At 38.0% G+C, this 16339-nt stretch overlaps 1 protein-coding gene across 1 annotated transcript in view; it reads right to left on the bottom strand.

The window, feature by feature from the left end:
• LOC139947872 (arginine-hydroxylase NDUFAF5, mitochondrial-like) overlaps positions 1–16339 on the bottom strand; it is a 113247-nt gene that overhangs the window by 56437 nt on the left and 40471 nt on the right. The window lies entirely within an intron of this gene.

Below are 16339 nucleotides of genomic sequence, written 5' to 3'. Positions count from 1 at the left end.
AGATCACCAGAAGAAACAACTAATAAACCTCTCTGAATAAAACTTTCCGGTCAATGGATACTGATAACGGATTTCCATTGATTTGAAGCAAATTGGCTGAATTACTATCTTGTGCTAATTAGCTAAACACAACAGTACCAAGCTTCATTTGTATACTGCTTTTGTGGAAGTTTTAATATACTAACCATTCATAAATAACCAAAGCAAAATTATTGGGCCCAATTTTATACAGCTGCTGAAGCAGAAAGTATTGCAATAAATTTTCTGCAAATTGTTCATAAATTTACAAAGATTGTACCCACAAGTAGTCCTTTCCGATTTAATACTATGTTCCATGACTCACTGTCTTCGGTAACAACAGTTTTGATGAATATTTACATCCCTTAAAAATGAACTCTTTTTGCAAATTAGTCACAATAAAAGGTATGGTGATTAAACAAAAATTACAAAAAAGCTGTTGCCCAACTTGACCTTGAAAATACAATGTATTTCTGGCAAAAATTAATAACATGTGTAAATTATGTGCTGGTAAGCTTAGTGAAGTAATGAGAGATTATTTTATAGAATTTCTTTTATGATGATAACTCATAGGATTATTTCAAATGATTCGTCACTTCGACAGTGTCATTTCAGAAAGAAAAAATAATCTCATATACACAAATTTAACAAGAATTTACCTAAGTTTTGTCACTTTTTCATTAATCTCATTACCATTACAAGTACTTATACAATGTTATGAAACTAATTGTAAACAAATGTATGCATTTATTTTGAGTTGAGTGAAATCGGCCTCGGTATAACTCAATGTAAAGTATGTTTGCATGCTCACAACAGTTTTACATCAGGTGCAATTTGTGTCTGAGCACAACAAAAGAAAAACATTTGAAAACAGGGAATGTTTTCTTTATTTTTTAACACTTTTGAACAAAAGTTTATAAGATAAAAAAAATTGATCTAGTTAAAGACCTTGGACACGGTCGGTTATTTATCGCATGGTCACGACCCTGTCAGTTTTAAACTACCGTTTATTAAGACCTTGTCACAGCTCCTTAATAACAAAACAGATTAACCATGTAGTGAATGTCTCCGTTGCTCCGACTGCAGTCCAACACTATTCCCATCATCCATCAATCCATCCTGAGCAAGAATTTATAAAAGCTCATCAGCCCATCCCAGCAGTCTTGAGTAAGAATGGTGGGGCTCAGTGGGAAAAATAAACCTGGCTTTTCAGCTTTATGCTCTTTTCAATTTCAAAGTTGATTCAACTACAACAACAATAACAACTTAAATGATTTTTACTTATATTAAGGTTATTGTTTATGTAGTATTGTGGTAATTCTTGTGCAATTTTACATTTTAATATTTTATATGTTGCTGTACAATAGGATTGTAAATTTCATGTATTTTTATATACTTGACGAATAAACCATTCCATTCAATTCAATTCAATTCAATTCAATTCAATAACAACATAAATTTAAGTCCCTCCAAGGGCAGTAAGAGAACCAAAGGGATACCAATCCATCAAGGGATTACTGCCCATCAGATTCAAAGTATCAATAAAAACTGCTCCACATTGCTGTGGCCTCTCTGTTGCTGACCAATAGAGGGGGTGGTTTCAAAAATTAACATTTTATCAGAATTAGGCCTAAGTAGCTTTATTTCTTATTTCAGCAGTCACTCTCCATTCTCAAACACTGCTGCCAACACATTGGGAAAAATACAAGGTTGTCATTGATGATTTATGTCCAAGGAATTGTTTTGGTCTTTTTCAAAGTCTACACGAAGAAGCTGATGCTTGGTCTTACACTATACAATTGATTCAAACAGCCCTGTCTTTCATTACATTACTATAGGATTCGTTCAGACACGGTACTGAAGTGGTTCAACTCGATCGAGTTCAACTCAGTGTGTCTGAACGGATCTAAAGTTAGTCCGAATTGAGTTCAACCCACAAAAGATAAACCGTCCAGGGAGGGGGTTTATCTTTAGACCACTTCGGGTTTATCTTTTAACACTGTGTGTGGACAGAATAAAAAAGACCACATCCGGTTTAACTCACAACAGGCGACCTATTGTCCTCCGTAATCATTACGTAAACACACGGTGACCAATGAACAGGACAATAAACAGGATGTTAGAGTAACGGGGTCGCGTTTTCTTTGACCTCTTAAAACCAAAGATAAACCGGATCGGGTTTAACTCAGTGCTGTCTGAACGCAAAGGGTTTTATTTTTACGATCACCCCCTGCTGCTCGTAAAAGTTAAACCGGTTCGGGTCTAACTTAGTACGCTGTCTGAACATACCCATAGTTAGTCATTACTTGATTAACACATTAAGTAACTACCAATCTTGCTTTGGCTGCAAGTCATTATCACAACTCTCAATAGTTGCTAGCAACTAAGGAAGGAACTTAGTCACAGAAAACACTAAATTCTACAAACCCACGAACCAAGCAATTAGAATGTAAGCAATGGTTTAACCACTGAGCAACGGTTGAGTTTGTTTGATAATTCAGTCCCTTGTTACATCTCGTATCTTCCATGTCTGTTTGCTTTCAGTCAATGCTGTTGATAAAGTGACACCCTATTTCAGTTACGCATATTTGGTTTTTGCTGGACGAGTACATTTCTCTGGTTATAGAACTGGTGAATTTTCACCGCAATTTGTGCAGTCGAAGATAAATCATCTTTTACTTTTGTTTGCTTGACATTTCTCAGTTTGTTTTGCTTTTGAGTATATACAATAATGCACTAGGCCGTAAAGTTTTTTCGAACTCAAAGGGTTTGGCCTGATTCCCTACTTCACTTGTATACTACATTAGTGCGCAATGAGCTGATGAGAGTTTATATAGCGCATGCTATATAAAATCTCATCCGCTCATTGCCTCATCAAATATCAACTCTAAACAGAAAGCTACTTTTGAGTTGCTCAAATCTGAATTCATCAGACCAGATAAAGTATAGCATGGTCCGCAAGCCATTGCGTAAATACACGCGCTGTAATACACAATTCTGAATTAATGTGTACGGTACAATGGTGCGTTGCCAGACAACAGATTGCCCCAAACCATAGTGACACTCTATTTAGTCTAGGGGAATCCAATCAGAGTGTTGTTTCACTACCAAACAAGTCAATGTACATGATATATTTCAAAATCTCACTCGCAAATGGCTGATCGAGGATGATGTTTCTTTACACAATATTAATAACATGCATATGACCCCTTTGTAAACTACATCACCCCGATGTCTTGCACGGTCTATCTGTCATGCTTGCTCAATTAATAAATTACTGTACCTTTGAGACTTATAAAATTCATCTCAAAAGCTTTTAGAGTCAAAATATAGTTTGACAAAAGCGCCTTTGATACCGATAGCTGTGCGCACAAACTGACCTTGGTATTACGCTAATATTTATGCATTGAAAAACGCAGACAATCCCCCATGAAGGATGCCATTACGAACCTGTTTAATATTTCTCTACAGTCGGAAACAACGATAATCCACTTTTTGTGAAGTTAATGACAAGTAAATTTGGTTGTTTGTTTGTGTTCGAGGTGAAAGTACCCGACAAAACTTAATCCATTTTTCTCTTGATTACATTTCATGAAATTTTTACAGGTCCAAACGTGACTACTTTGTTTGTGATGAACTTCCCACAGGTTGTTTGCAAAGTGTGTATATAATTGAAACACTCGGGGATAGAAGTTGAGATACTTCATAGTTGAAACGCCCCAAAACAACAATAACTTGTACAACACAAACCAAAACAAACAAAAAACATCGACCCCCCCCCCCCACAAAAAACAAACAAAAACTTCCAAGCACCGCACGCAAAAAACTCCACTCGTTCTATTATAGAAGCTGAAAATGAGATTGAATTTCAACTAATAACTAGCGACTGGTTATAATAGTTTGCGACATTCTGTGACAGCGCATACATCAAGAAGAGTGAAGACTGACCAATACAAATTAAATCACAGGAAGCTGATGTATTGTTGACAATTTCCCCCCGGTGGTACAAGTGTGTGCGCATCCGTAATTTCACGGGGGATTCCGAGGTCAGCTTTAAGGGTCAATGGCACGATAGCAATTCACTTAATTCTTCGGAAGATATGACGATTGTAAAAAATCTTGCCAAATTAGTGGCATCTGCTGGTGATTAAGACACCCTTGATGAGAACGTCAATAGCATCTTTTTGAAACATCATCTTCTATGGCGACTTAATTGATACCTTCACTTGAAGAAAGCTGGAAAAGATATTGGCCTTAAAGTGTTTTTCCAGCTCTGTTTTTGTTGTTACTTTTGCTTCTGTCTCTGACAAGTAATTGTCAAAGAGAATGACTGATACTAATTGTAAATCTTATACAATGAAGTGAGCGGGCGCTTGGTTTATGCACAAAGGAACACGCTGACGTTAATCTGTGCACAATATTGATTGCAAAAATCATGGCAAAGTTAAACCAACCTGATGAGAACTGCATCTGAATAAGGGAGAATATAAGTTGAGTCCCAATAGAAAAGTAGGATCTATACTCCACTTCCTGTACCTCTCTCTCAAAGATGACAACAAAATTAAAGTCAAAAAGTGTAATTAAATTATCATCTATCGTGACATTCACAATGGCGCACAGAGCGTAATCACTAAAACAAGGTCAGGGATGAGTCTGGACGATGTGAAAGTTCATGAAAAAATGGCCTGTGGTCTTGGTCCCTCAACATTCTAGACCCTGAACCTTTTTAGATAATACAATTGAGGAGGTTTACAGACTTTGTGCATCACCAGAACTACAAAAATACATAGGTTTGGACATACATGTATTGTGGTCATTCTTTCCCCCTTTTGTTATTGCTTTAACATCTTTCAAGAAAATGTGAAGGCCCAAGGAAGCTTTATGAAAATCCTGAAATCAAGATATGTCTTGAGAAATCAAATGCCTGAAGTTTAAGTAGATGGGAGATTGGGATATCTTTCGAAGTCATTACTTATCTGCACAGTTTTCCCAGAAACCAGGGCAGGTCTAGAATTACACACAGGCTCTGGAGGCCATGGCCTCTTGTCCCTGGTCCTCGCCTCGGTGCCCTTCAAAAGTTTCCCATTGACTTTAATATATTTTCCAATGGAAGTGCCCTTTGCACAATGAAAATGTCCTTGCCCTTTCAACATGTTCAAAAATGAAATTCCAGGCCTGCCTAAAGAGGACGGAACATCAGAAACAAAGTGTTTGTCAAGTCCAGTAGTCCACAACCACACAAGAACCAACCCTTTTTCTTTATCTTTTGTCTTTCCAAGCATCATTTAACAACAAATTAAGCTTTAAAGGCAGTGGACACTATTGGTAATTACTCAAAATAACTATTGGCATAAAACCTTACTTGGTAAAGAGAAATGGGGAGAGGTTGATAGTATAAAACATTGTGAGAAACGGCTCCCTCTGAAGTGACGTAGTTTTGGAGAAAGAAGTAATTTTCCACGAATTTGATTTCGAGACCTCAAGTTTAGAACTTGAGGTCTCGAAATCAAGCATCTGAAAGCACACAACTTCGTGTGACCATGGTGTTTTTTTTTCTTTCATAGTTATCTCTAAACTCCGACAACCGATCGCGCTCAAATTTTCTCAGGTTTGTTATTTGAATCATATGTTGAGATACACCAAGTGAGAAGACTGGTCTTTGACAACTACCAATAGTGTCCACTGGCTTTAAGATATTATAGTGTAGAATTACCAATTATAAGGCAATGTGAAAAGTGAGAACTATTTCCATTTTGCCATTTGCATGAAAATCGTTTTTGAATTCAGTCTTGATAAAGGCGCCTGGCAATCAGCGAAGGCAGTAGCAGTTACGATAAACAATATCGTAACATGAAACGGTATCATGCCTCTTTCTAGGAAATGTTCGGTGTCGTAATGTAATATGAACTGCTTACATCCTGTTTTGTTACTTTATAGAAAGTGTGAGCAGGTATTACCAAGCTATTTTTTTCTTTATCTTCTCTTCAAATGTAGCTTCAGGCTTAAGAATTAGAGTATTTAAGGTACTTCAAATGGTCCTTTTGATTCATTACAAGAAAAGATGCAACAATAATACTTTCACAGACTAGTTTAATGAAGTGTCTCTTACAAGCTCAAGGATTTAATTAAATTGTTTTCTTATGAAAGGGAACAATCAGGTTACATCTTTCCAACTTGTTTCAAAATGATGTTTTTAAAGGGTGACTGGCATCATAATCATAGTAGACCTGTAGCTGTACATAAAGCATTGCATTACATGAACTTTTGCAGTTTAAAGGCAGTGGACACTATTGGTAATTACTCAAAATAATAATATCATCATAAAACCTCACTTGGTAATGAGTAATGGGGATAAGTTGATGGTATAAAACATTGTGAGAAACAGCTCCCTCTGAAGTGACGTAGTTTTTGAGAAAGAAGTAATTTTCCGCGAACTTGATTTCGAGACCTCAGATTTAGAATTTGAGGTCTCGAAATCAAGCATCAGAAAGCACACAAATTTGTGTGACAAGGTATTTTTTCTTTCATTATTATCTCGCAAATTCGACGACCGATTGTGCTCAAATTTTTACAGGTTTTGTTATTTTATGCATATGTTGAGATACATGAGCTTTGAAGACTAGTCTTTGACAATTACCAATAGTGTCCACTGGCTTTAAACACTTGTGGATTAAAATTGATCCAGATTCCGCGACCAATTTCAGGCTGACCTGGAAAACGGTCACAAATGAGATTTTGACTAGGATTCTGCCAACAGTTTGACCCATTTCTTGGTCACTTTTGACACAAATTCCCGGTCACTGACCCAAAATGAGCCAGTTCCCCCACATAACACAGGAACTGGATCTGAGTCAATTCTGACATGGGAGTTTTTAAAGTGTACTGTACATGGAATTATCAACTTACACTCGGTTACTGTACGCACACGCGCTGGACGCCACATCACAATCGATGCCGTTACTATGGTTGTGATGTACAGTCACCTAGACCTACAATGACCATGACAACAGTCCAACATTAAGTTACTAGCTCAAAGAGCTGCTTAAAGACATTGGACACTATTGTCAAAGATGTGTCTTCTCACTTGGTGTATCTCAACATAATATGCATACAATAACAAACCTGTGAAAATTTGAGCTCAATCGGTCAGCGAAGTTGCGAGATATTAATGAAAGAAAACAACACCCTTGTCGCTTGTCACACGAAGTTGTGTGCTTTCAGATGCTTGATTTCGAGACCTCAAATTATAAATCTGAGGTCTTGAAATCAAATTCATGGAAAACTACTTCTTTCTCGAAAACTTCGCCACTTCAGAGGGAGCTGTTTCTCACAATGTTTTATACTGTCAACCTCACCCCATTACTCGTAATCAAGAAAGGTTTTATGCTAATAAATATTTTTAATAATTACCAATAGTGTCCACTGCCTTTTAGCAGATTGAGCAAACACCCGTTGATGGCCAAAACACAATAAAACTCTATACACGCAATTACTTTTGACTTTACAAAGTCATTAACTATGCAAAGTCTTTTCTTTGTGCCACAACTCCAGCCAATAGTGCTTGCCAAAATTAAATTTCCTCACATCAGGGCAATAGTTTACCGGAAAGTTGAAAAAGCAAAAACAGTGTCAAGGAGTCACCACAGCAAAATTAGCCAAACACATGTTCAACGCATAATGTAACCCACTGCCCATAAATCTCCTCATCTGTCATGAGGTATATTGCAAAATGTTGACATAATGGTATCTACGCTTTGTTCCCAACAGAAAATCCATGGAGTCAGTGGAATTTGAAACTTTCCACTGCGTGTGGCTAATTATCGAGGGAGGTTGGTATAGAATAACATGATCACTGCATGCAATCTTATGGATGGAATCTCAACTAGCAATTGCTACACCCCAACACAGATAATCACCAACAACGGGATGACATCTATGCCTCCTGTATCCCATGGGATCGGCATATGAGAGAATGAGAACAAAAAAAAAACACTAAAAACACACCGCAAATTGGGAGTAATTCTAGACTGAGATGTTAAGCAGTAAAATATTAAGCGGGTTGTGGGTTGTTGATCATTCTTCAATTGCTTCACTCCTCCTTATGATTCACCATCCTTCCCCACCCCCCCCCCCCCACCCTCGTGAGATGATCCACAACTGGATTGCCTTTCAACTAGAAGTATTTTAAAGAGGACTGCATGTGAGGACCTCTTATGATGTATTGGGTGAAAATTCATTCTAAAATACCTGTGCGAAGTTGAAGCTTTTTCATCATAACACACAATTCTCAGACATTTCTTGTTACAATTTATAAATGTCTGATAGGAATGATTGATATAAGTTTTCATGTTGAGAGTCCATATCATGAATCACTTTCAGCTTCTCATCAGAAGTCTCCAGACACGCATTGACTTGATCAAGCTGGACTTTCTGAAATAGCCTAGAGATGTAAGGGGGACTAATGGCTTGTATAGGGGGGGAGAGACTGTTTCACCATCCATGCATGGGAGCTGATGGAACATGAAGTCACAACCCATGGTCAAGACAACTAACTCCCCTATCCATCTACATTGATGATGTTCTTAACTGAGGTTGCCCTACATTCTATGAACCTTATAAAACAAAAACTTGCCAAGTCGTCTCCTGATAATGACTGGCGTCTTTAAGTTGAATTTATTATCAATTACTTACTGATCTCATCATTGAAACCGTAACTTTTTTATTTTTACAGACAAACTAGTCCATCTGTGAACAAGGCCTAAAAATACAACAATCTCATTATTGACTAAGTTGGCATTACCTAAGTAATAGGTAATAAACAGTAATAGAACTGGAGAAGTCCTCAATTCAGTTTTCCCTCTTCAAGATGAATTTAATTCTCCCTTCTTCCCCCCTTCACATGAAACCATTCCCTTTCAGATTCTAGTCACACCATGGAAGAGGGCAAAACCTCTACCCTGAAATCTAGACCTATACTAAACTATTCCAGTTCAGACTGTCCCAATCAAACTTACAAGCTTTAATTAAATGATAAGGCCAGCCTTTCCTGACCTTCCTCTAAATCACCCACATGCCTGCACAATTTCATCCCCACTACCTGGAACAACACATTTTTGTGATTTGAATCAACAGAGGTAAAGGTAATAAAGTTCTATGGTGTTCATCAGAAGCCTGAATGTTTAATTTCCCTTGGAATGTCCCAACTTCCTTTTTCTCTCAGAGCCCCACATCCTCCTATAGGTGTTTATCACACAAAAAAAAAACCAGCCCGCACAGTATTCATGTTCAAAATAGATGCACGATTTACAAGGGTTTTGTCTCGGGCGAAAAACAAAAACGAGTTTGGTGAATATTATGAGCTAAGCTGAGGGGATTGCCACTGTTCATTTCTCAGTCCCTATGTCACGATTTTGAAAGATGAGAAATTGCAGCCAAGGCCTCACAAGTCATCAAGGGAAACTGAGCCAAAAGGCAGGCAGGAACTGACAGTGTCTGTTTCCTCCCCACCCTAGGTGTGCGGCAGCAGCTGAAAAAGGTCGACAGACAATTTACAAAATGGCTTAATGGCAACAGTCAGATCAGGTATACAGCGGGTAAACACAGTGCGTCATTTCTAACTTCTAATTGAACAGACTTTTGCTCATCAGTGGCGTAATGAAACGTCTTAACGATGAGCATGTGAAATATACTGATATTGGGTTTCTAATCCTTGCTGGGTTTGACACTGTAAGGATAAATACTACTTTTTTTTTTTTTTCAAAAGCAAAGACAAAGCAAACACTCACTAACTAAATTAAATTTGCACCGTGCACAACGCATGTAAAATACACAGCTTTTTTGTTTGTAATGACGGTTCAAAGACCAAAACTTGATTAAAAATCGGATGCCAAAGTACACACACACACAGCAATTACCTGCTCTTGTAGTAAAGATCGCATCCAAACAAAATTGATGAAAATATTGGATTGTGACACCGGGGAAGGATGAAGACTTAAATCAATAATGCACAGATACAAAAAAAAAGAAGAAGAAAAAAATAGAAGTGAAACAAACACTTAGAAAAAGAGGGATTTCATTTGGTCAAACTGCTACACAGCTGGGCATAAGATGACCATATTGTTCTTGAGATGAGTCGGTGCTCTGGCTGTCATGATTGGGATTGCGAATATGGTTAATTCAATGTTATTGCATGCAATTCTAAAGGAATAATTTGAGAAAGACAGTTAGACATGCACTACAAACACATCTCTCCAGCCTTCCTTTTGTTACAAACCTTGGCCTGTATACTTCGATTTTTGAAAGGGCAAGGGCACCAAGGCATTTTCGCCTTGGTAAAGGGCACCCTATGATGAGGACATTTTAAGTTTCTACTGGAGCATTTCAAGGGTACCAAGGTAATACCCAGGGGGCATGGAGGCAATCGCCTTTGTGTTGCTTCCGTGAAGTATCTGGCCTGCAAAACAGGCAACACCCACCAGATAAAACTGAAACACTTCTCAAGGATTTCATATGACGTCAACAAACATTGAACTTCTCCAAGGTTTAATGACTTTTAATTTCAAGCACAGTTGATCAAACAAAAACAGCCTTCAAACTAACGGAAGTTTCAGCTCTCATAAATGAATCTTGTTTCTGTTGATTCTAGGGAGGAAGTAAGGCGGTTGTGAGAGCCTCTTTGAAAATTTGTACTATATATGCCACACATACACATATCAAATGAGCCGAAACGCTCCACACAGTGCAATAGGGATAACTATTGGATGCTTTGCATCATCGTTTCCAAAAACATTAATAACCATTCATGTCCCTACAACACCAAACAGTCTCCTGCAAAATCCATGTGCATAACTTCTCTGAAAATCTTCCTCTTGAGATCTGTGTGACACTCATAGCAATGACCAACGGATTTGTACCTCTGTCAATTCATGATTGATGAATCAATCATTTTGTGGTAAAACCAACATAGGATCAGTTATGAATCTACAATAAAAAGCCTGCAATCACAATGGCCTTGTGCATCAATCCATCTCCAGAGGTTAAAAATAAGAATAAAAACCTGAACGAGGCACTTTTAAAAGACCTGGACCTCGGGACAGTGAGAAAATATCCAGGTGGCTTGTATAATTTGTCTCCCTCGGAAGGACCTGCAATAACACTGCGCCTCGCTCTTCCTACGACCACATCATAAAAGAACGTAGTTGTTGGCTAAAGTGACTCCTGATGCTCCAAAAATAGCAACAAAAACAATGTTCAGCGAGAGGGTGGTATAGGAGCTCAATCCTACACAATCCCTCTGTGCCCGCAGGGGTCAGTCATTGGTCAATTCCATTTGGGTCCAAATTGTCCCCCATTTCCATTTGGCTCATGTAGTTTTACCCGGGGGATAAGCTAACTCAAGCCAGCGATTTACACAACTGCTGATCACTGGCTTTTCTGCCAGCAGGTTCACCTTATGAAGGTTTTAGTATACAGGGGAGCCGGCTGAGAGAAAAGTATGCAAGCAACAACAAAAACAACAACAGATGGATCAGTGAAGAGCAACTACACACTTCGCGGCGCCAAATACACAGTGTCTAGAACAATTAATCACACCAGCTGACGGGTGACTCCTGACGCATACATAATATCAAAACTTATCCATTGCAGACGCTTATCGGCGTGATTATTACTGGTTGTGAGAGAGGTTCTGTGATTTCATTTACTTCTCCCCGTTGTGCTTTGCTCTAGTAGAGAGACTAGGCCTCTCTTCCCTGCCATTCAAAGCCGCTTTACCTCGGTTGTTCACCCCCCACTAACGGGTAAACCGACTGTGGTTAATAAACGGCACTGATGAGCAGTGAGGGCTCAATCCCGGAGTAATCGCTCCCGGAAATAATATCACAGGTTCAACATGCAGAAGTAAACAGACCCCAGGCTTTGCAGTCATCTATATCAATATAAAAACCTCAATCATGTGTTATCCCTTGTCTGTTTTGACCCCCTTGACTGCCCCTCGGCGGAAAAGGTCCCAAAATTGCACCGCGCCACTCTTTTTATCATCATCCAAAGATTTTTTTGTTTGTAGATTTCTCCCTCCTGAACGAGACTCTTCGGAACAACAATTTTCATTCAAACTGTAAATTATCAGCATCGATTTTCCCGTGGTGCAGTCTCTGCAGTCGACTCTCAGCTTGATTGCTTTCATTCGATAACACTACCTCAAAGTGATTAGAAATATCAGTCCAACAGTAAAAGCGAAAATGAAGACTTGGGAAGTACATCAATGTTCAGAGAAAGAAAGAGAGAGAGAGAGAGATTCCTTGAGAGAAAGAGAAAATCAGGTGGTGGGGGATCAGAAACCCCACCGAAACCCCACCATTTCAAACCACACTAACTGTATATCAGTTAGTGTTATATAAGGCCTATGCACTGCCATTTTACAGAGAAAAACAAAACTTTTAGGACAGTAAGATGAATCTCTGAAATCTTGACCCACATCTTTCTGGATCCAAAGCCCTTCTCTTCAGGGATTCCTGAGCTGGCTACAACACTTAATAAGGAAAACGTCTAGCCCTTGCAAGACACAACAACTTCAGTGTAACAGAGATTGACAAAACTACGTACCAGGGCTAGAAAATCTATTACTCAGCGTACTTTCTGAAGAGGAAACCTGGGTTTGTTTACAAAGACAGCATTTAATTACTAAAAATCCACTAACATTTAAAAACCAAATTGATAATTCGATTTGTTTTTCCAATTTCAGTGGACAAAATATATGGCAAAGATAAGTAAAGCTCTCCACATTTTTTTCAAATGAGAATCGACTCAGACTGATAACATCCAAAAACAAAAAGGAGTTTGTTTTTTAAATCTGAACAAAATCAATTGCAATATCTCTAATGGTGACTGTCTACAGAAGATGTGCGTCGATTCTTTGTCTTTAATCAAAGCCCACAATCTTAAGTACTAAGAAAGACGCCCACTGAGTCTCTCACTTATCTCATTAATTTAATTCCCAAGTGATTACACACAGAAAGAAAAGTATTAGGAACTCAAACGAAACAAAAGCAGTTCCAAGTAGAAGCCTCAGAAGAATGATTCTATCACCACTAAAATAAAAACACGTCCCTTTTATCTTTAACAAAAACAGTGTTAATATTATATATAAAAAAAACACACAACGTAGCTTCACCATGGACCTGTACTATTCCTGCAGGCAAGGATTCTGATGTTTCACAACCTGCGTAAATTCACCGGGTCGGCGACCATGCACTTTACAAAGAACACTAGTGTTTCACAATGGATGTCATCACAAGGAGGAGAAGACTCCTAAAGCGCCTTGGTTAGATATACATATCCAGTAAATGATCTGACAAACATCAGTTTTTCCCCCCCGGGCGAAACCTCTTAAATAATTGCATTTCTCACCCTGGACTAGGTTTGCCGTAAATCAATGGCAATACACACTGATTGCATTCAACATCATCAAAAGGTTAAGATGCAAAAATTACAGCCGTGAATAAAACTTTAACAAATTTACAAACTTGAAGTTAAAATTACTTGAAAGGGAGAGGTGCTTCACCGGCGATTGGAATGACCAATTAACTAATAAACAAGTTTGTACTCAACTGATGAAAGGATTGCAACAGGGTAGAGAGCAATCTAACTTGGTTCTTTACCAACTTGTGATAAAGCATTGCTCTGAGTCCTCAAGGAAAGAATTTCAGCAAGCACCATGGATAGGATTCGAACCTACAACCTCCCACATTCTGGAGCAAATCTTATCTGTTTCTTTTCAATCACAGGAGCATCCAAACTGAAAAGCACCATGGGTGGGATTTGAACCAGCAACCTTCCCCATTCTAAAGGCAGATGGTATCTGTTTTTTTTTGTTTTTTCAATAGAACCATTTCTAAGAGCATCCAAACTGACAAAGCACCATGGGTGGGATTTAAACCAGCAACCTTCCCCATTCTGAAACAAAGATGTCTTACTGTTTCTTTTAGATCACACAATGTCTAGGAGCATCCAAGCTAAAAAGCACCATGGATAGGATTCAAACCTACAACCTTCCCCATTGTGGAGCAGATACCTGATCAGTTTCTTTTCAACACTATCTTTTGGAGCCTCCAATCTAAAAAGCACCATGGGTGGGATTTGAACCTTCCCTATTCCGAAGAGTCGAGAATATGTCTTTTTTGCTTGAACTCAATCATCATCTTAATGAGCCTTTATACTGGAGAGAAGACAGTAAAAGTTAGTTTGATATTGGACATTCATATACATTTGTACAACGAATGTCTACTTTCTATCCTGAAAATCTGCGTAGGCTGATATAGTTTTCTACATGTATGTCGGACTGAAAAAGTAGACTTTTGGTGTAGAAAAATATGTGAATGTCCAATCCCCAATATCAAAATAGAACGTAGACTCGTAAAAATGCACAAACTAACTTTACCATCTTGAGAAGTCAACAGAGTACAAATGCATGTCAGACAGTAAACACAGTAACTGGCATATGTCCTTGACTGGATGTGGTATGAAGACTACTAGTAGGCCTAAAGGAAAACTGAGCAAATGCTTAACATACATGTAGGTCTCGTTAGGAATGCATTAAAACATTATTGGTCTACCTGATGGATGCACTATAAGTATCATGAATGGTGTTAAGCCTGTCTATCAAAAACCTTGAATTAGATTCAGTCAAGAAACTATTTTAAAATGGTGGGTTTCTTTAAAGCCATACACTGGCTTTTGTTTTGAAGTGACTATTCTACTGAATGTTGATTTAGCATGTGCCATTCATGAGTCCTCATCGAGTAGTCAAAAACTGGTTCAGAGAAGTACGACCTACATTTTCAACAAAGGTGTGTACGAAAATAGAATTCGACCTTCAATAGAAATCGAAAAGGTTTACTTTTGACCTGATTTACCGGATGTCATCACTTAAAATAAATCTTGGCAGTGCCATTTTGGAAGTCCGATTCCCTGTGTGTTACTATGCAGTGCACATCGCAGGCGAATCGCACACAATTAGATGTGCACTTTAATCTATGTATTTATTTATTTATTTCTTATTTACCCTGGGGAAACCTCTCAGTGAAACTCTGTTTTTAAATTTTTCAAATTTTTAAAATGTATGCAATTTAACTCCAAAATGGCAGCACACTCTGGGCAGACAGTAACTGAGTATTTTTTATATAGAAAAATATTTTTTATATAACAATCATAGAACTATGATAACAATCTACATTCTAAGGATGTGAGTTTAAATTGTAAATAACTTGGGCAGTTCTTTTCAGTCATCAATCATTTTACAATTTCATAACTACCAACTCGACAGGAGAGTGCTCCTTATTGGGTGATGGACACCGGAACATGAACAATTTTGTTTGATAGGGGTCATGATAACTGAGGTTATAGAGTACATTTTTCTAGTCCCAAGGTAAACAAATTTCTGTTCAAAACATTATCATTAGGTTAATTTTACAATAATTCAATTAGAAATGTGGGTTTATCAATACTAGTAAATCATCAAAAAGTCAGGTTCCTGATAATCAATAAAAGCATTGGGTTGAGATTTGAACCTGCAACCACCAGATTATTGTGTTGGCACTCTTTTAACTGACACTGAGGTAGCTCGCCCTAATACTGTAATCAATAAACAAGAGATTTCCGATAATCTAAATGACAGATTTCTGAGAGTCAATAAAAAAGACAGACTTTTGATAATCAATCAAAAAGAGAGATTTATGATTTTGTTTTTAATAAACAGATTTATTTTATATATGGCAGAACAAAAGTTAGTATCAAACAGAGTTAAGATGTTATTTTTAAAATCTTTCAGCAGCCATGAAGCTTTGTAAAATATGGTTTCATCTGAGCGGGCTGCATACTGTCCACAAAGTGTAATGACATCACTAGTTGGCACGACACACAATATCTCACATCTTGACACCTTTTCAATCTCCTTTACCCTTTTATGAGTTTAACACTTCATCCTTGCCGAGCATCTTGCATCGACGACCCACGCTGTACAATCACAGTATCTCCCTGATCGTTTCTATAAAGAAGAGGTAGACCAGAAAAAAACCACCCACCACAAGACGAAGGAGTAGCGCGGTAAACATCATCTTGAAGACGCTGACAGCTTTCTTGAGTGGATTATCAATACCGTTGAGTATTCTTTCCAATATGCAGTCATCATCACGAAGAGCTGTGTTCACCATTCCCTTCCTTTTTTGTGTCTTTCTACTCCTCCGGTGGCAAAATCCTCAATTTTGACATTTCGTCGTCAGAACCCCCTGTTAGCACGAAAGCCAATTGAGGGGAGGCGACTTCT

This window comes from Asterias amurensis, chromosome 1, assembly GCF_032118995.1.
Source record: "Asterias amurensis chromosome 1, ASM3211899v1".
Taxonomy (NCBI): Eukaryota; Metazoa; Echinodermata; class Asteroidea; order Forcipulatida; family Asteriidae; genus Asterias; species Asterias amurensis.
Note: the sequence above shows the minus strand (reverse complement) of the source record. Positions and strands in the feature narration are given on the sequence as shown.